We start from the raw sequence: 5,000 nt of genomic DNA, 5'->3' as shown, positions 1-5,000 counted from the left end.
TGCCTACTCTGGTAGCCTCAGCAGACTGTGTTATCGGAACTTGCAGAGCTATTTATTCTGGATGGTTTGAGTGCCTGATTTGATGATTTTTTTCTATCTATCTTTTACGAACTCTCCATGGGCTAGAGTTTTATCAATTATACAAGTAATTTTAAAGTTTAAAAATTATAAAATAACTTAATTTTATTTAATAAGAATAATAACCTCTGAGAAAGCTGTTAAACTATGATAGTATATTTAATGTTGTATTTGTTGTATTAGTCAATAACTTATTTTCTCTCAAGCTTTGACAGAATTTTACACAGGAATGAGCTGCCAGAGATAGTGGAAGAAATAAAACAGCTTTATGAAAGCTCTGATTTTATTATGTGAAGCTTCAGTCCTGACAGAGGCCAAATAAAAAAACTGCTAACATCACTTAGAGAAAATTAAGATAATACATAAGCAGTCTTACAATTATAAAATCAGGGGACATAATATTTTAGGGACAGGTATACCCTGAAAAAGAGCTTAAGAAGCATGTTTATGTGTCACAGTTGATGTGTTTTTAATTTTAAGCTTCAGGCATGCTTTATGAAATGGCTTTAAGAAAGGCAAAGAGTGACACTCTTTGGCTGAATAGATCCTGGTCAAAAAAATCATAGAAGATAAGTTCTAGTGATCCAAATTAGAGAAAGATAACCAAATGTTAATAGCATGTGATACTAGAGCTCACATTAAGGTAGCAGGACCATTCTATCAAAAACAAGTCAATCATGGCCCTACTCTATAGAATCACAAACAAAAGCCTTCATGGAATCAAAATAATCTGCAAAGGGTTGTAACACCTTTTTAGCACAAAACCCATGGTATACAAAGGAAGAAAATAAAACACTAAACACAAAATTCCTATCTAAAAATTTATCATAAGACAGCAAAAATACAACACAATATGATTAATTAAAAATAGTCAAAAAATAATAAACAGACCCAAAATAACAAAGATGTTAAATCATCAGATAAAAATTTTATGTAATTACAAATATGCTGAAGAGCATGAAAGAAAATACAACTTAATAAATCCACAATTGAAAATTTTAAGAAATTAAAAGTTTTTAGATAACAAAAAGGAAAAGATGAAAAATGCTATTAATATGTGAAGAGAAATACACAAAAAAAGGGATGTAAGAGTTTTCAAATTTCAAATACAAAACTTTTAAAATTTTGTATTCTGGAAAAGTATATATATATTTATATTTTCCTAAAAAAATAATCATATTGATTTAAAATTAAGAATACAGAAGGCAATCAAAATTCTCTACACCAAAACTCCTGTTCCCTGCTGGAATATCCCTAGAGTAATAGGAAGGTTATGTGGGAATCAGTAGGGGATGATTGGAAAGTAGGAGATGAATGACAATGGAAAAAATTACTTTTCATAGAAATAAAAAGTGAGCATTATAAAATAGAATGGGGGTGGAGAGAGGGGGAGAGGAAGAGGGAGAGAGAGGACAGGACTCCAGGGTCCATTTTGGAGTTCTCACTTTCAAATGTAGAGTATGCTCAATTGCACAGCACTGGTGTCCTGGAATATGAAGAAGGAAAGAAAGTAATAGATTCCCCAAACTCTCACAGTGCCATACTACACTTTGTTTAGCATATAGCTTAAAGAGGAGAAAAAATCAGAGAGAGAAGGGAGCAGAGAGAGAGGGCGGGTGCACAACTTAGAGCACCTGTGATAGCAGTGGGACTCATAAAGACCAGAGATGAGAGGAGTCACTGACCCAAAACCATAATCGCTGTTTGCAACGCTAAGCAGGTTTGTAGTCTAACCAAACAGATATCATGTGGTGGTGCTGGAACCACAGAAATAACAAACAAAAAGTCCTCTCTTCTTTGTATTCAACTGGTTCAGTTTAAAGGTGCATTCTTAAATAGACCCACACAAAACTTGTAGCTGAGTTGTTTTACTTATGGCTCAACATGAGACTCCAGGGCAAGTTTTCCAGAAGCACCTTGTGAGACTTCGCCAGGATAGTACATCTAGATGCATGAAAGAGTTTGAGTGTGAAAAGTACAGTGTTCCACGAGCAGAAATCTGGTCTGACTGAAAGATTTGTGGACTGAAAAATGGTAAGTTAAAAAAGAAAGTGGACTGAAAGATGGTAATTTAAAAACAAAGTTAGTATTTGAATAAACAGCAAAACTGCCCCTCAAAATTGAAGGAGAACTAAAGACAAATATCAGGGACTGATTTCATGATCAGATCCCTAAGATAGAACTACAGAAGATGCTTGAAGGAATCCTACACTGGGCAGAAAAAAATAAGTATATCTTGAGACTTCAGAAAAGAAAACACACATGCGCGCGCGCACACACACACACACACACACACACACACACTGTCTCTGTCTCTGGCTCTCTCTCTGTCTCTCTGTCTCTCACTTTCTCTCTCTCAGTATTTTCTAAAATGAATAATTTAATATACCAAACATTACAAAAACAAATCACAGGTAGGTAGGTAACTTGTCATAGTGAGAAGGAATGTTGACTATTTCTCTTTTTAATCAAAAGAAACATGTTAGCAGATAAAATGGAAGTACAGGACCCTTTTATTTGTTGCCTTGAGTAACTTATCCTCTAAGCAGAGATATGAATTGTTATTATTCAAGCAAAAGAATAAGGAAAATAATAAGTACCAGGACAGAAATAGTTAAAATATAAATAAAAACAAACAAACAAACGAATAGTCACCACAACAAAGGAGAATGACCAAATCTAAACCCAACTATTTTAAAAACAGACAAGCAAACCAACAAACAAAAAGAATAAAATGAGAATAACCACGAAGAGTAATAAAAGTAGAAATGAAGAGTCCCACATTAACAATTGAACTTACAGGATTGCTCAGAAACACTCATTTTTTATTCTTCATAGATCAAGGATCCTGTCTGTAATCACTGGAGGCAGAGCGAGGAAGGATTCTGGGTAGGAGAGATGACGGGGAGAAAAACAGGGCCTGGTATGGGAAAAGACAGAACAGAAGTCCAGAGGGCCAGGAAAAAGAATAGAAATAAGTAGCAGTGGGGGATGGGAAAATTGGGGAACTATTAGAATGTTCTAGACACCAGGTATGTGAGCGGGTTCCAGGACCCTCTCACATGGGGTCGACATGAGCCAAAATACCCAATAGCAGGGAGATAGAACCTGAAGAAACTACCTCCAGTAGATAGACAGAGCCCCTATTGGAAGGAGGAAGCCACCCACCCATCTAAAAATATAAATTCAAATATGTCCCAGTGTAAAGAAAATGCAGGAACAAAAATAGAGCAAAAGCTAAAGGAAAGGCCATATCGAGACCTCCCTACCTTGTGATCCATTCCATCCTCAGACACAAAATCCTGACAATATTGCTCATGCCCAGATGTGCTTACAGTGGGACATACTTTAAAAACATAATTTCTAACAAATTTGAAATATCTATGTGCTAGTTAATACTTTGTTACCTTGACAGAAAAGCTAGAGTCACTTAAGAGGACAGAACCTCAACTGAAAAAATGACCCTTAAAACTGGCTTGTGGGAAAGCCACTGCTGTATTTTCTGGATTGGTAGTTGATGCTAGAGGGTCTAGCTCATGATGGCAGTCCAATCCCTGGGCAGGAGGTACCAAAGTATATTAAAAAGAAAACTAAGCAAGCCATAGGATTCAAGCTATCCAGCAGTGTTCCTCAAAATGATATTTGTATCAGTTCCTGCCAGAAGGCTCATGCTTTGAATCCCTGCCTTATATTCTTAAATAACAGACTTTAAACTCAAAAATGGAAATGAATCCTTATCTCCACAAGTTGCTCTTTGTCACAATGCCTACCACAGCAATGGAAACTGTAACTAAGACAATCTAAGAGAATAAAAAAAAACATAGACACATGTGACATGTCAGATAAAATCAAGAAGTTATATGTAAAACAACCAAAGGTGATGAACCAGTAATTTTATAAAGACAGGACCTTTCCTAAAAAAGATTCTATGCCCAAATAAATTTTTATCAAGTCATTTGAAGTGCAAACACTAAACCTCCTCAAGCTATTTCACAAAATACAAAATAAAAAAATGCTGTTCCTCTCATTCTCCAAATCTAGTATTGTCTTTATAGCAAGACTTGGTAAGAGATATTAAATACTAAGAAGTTCGACAGGCTATTCTCCTTGATGAACACAGATACCAATTCTTTTTCTCAATAAAATAGGTGCAAATGGAATTCCAGACCACATCATGAATATCTTTCACTGTGATTTGTTTGTCTTCATTATGGGAATGCAGTACAGTTTAACACATACAAATTAGAAAATGTCCTACATGATATTAATGCACACAAGGGTAGAAATCACATGGTCACATCAAGAGATGCAGAAATTTTTGATAAAGAAAGGAAAGCTTTAATAAAATCTCTAAAAACATAGATGTAAGAAATAGGAGGAACACAGCTCAATACAATAGTCCCAAATTAACATTATACTAACTGGAAAAAAACACTGAAAGTATTAAATAAAATGACTCTTATTGAACACAATTCCTAAAGTCTTACCCAGAACAGTAAGATAATGGAAAAATGATATATGTAGAAAAAAAAGTCCAATTCTCACTACCTGCAAATAGTATAGTCTTGTAACAGTTCCTTAAGATTTCCTCTCAAACTTTTAAAACTGATTAAGAAAACCTTTCAACAAAGTAGCAAAGTATAAAAGAAACACATGTAAACTTTTCAATGTCTTGATTGTAAACAAGTTGAGGAAAAAATAAAGAAACCATCCCAATTCTCACACAACTCCCACCATACAAATACACATATACATATACATATACATATATACATTTACATATACACATACACATATACATCATATACACATACACATATAAATACATGTACATATAGATATTATGTATACACTGATAACAATTAGCAGGAAAAAGAAATGCATGAATTTGAAGGAAAACAAAGAACAGTATATAAGAGTGT

The sequence above is a fragment of the Micromys minutus genome, assembly GCF_963924665.1.
Source record: "Micromys minutus genome assembly, chromosome: 21".
In the NCBI taxonomy this organism is placed as follows: domain Eukaryota; kingdom Metazoa; phylum Chordata; class Mammalia; order Rodentia; family Muridae; genus Micromys; species Micromys minutus.
Note: the sequence above shows the minus strand (reverse complement) of the source record.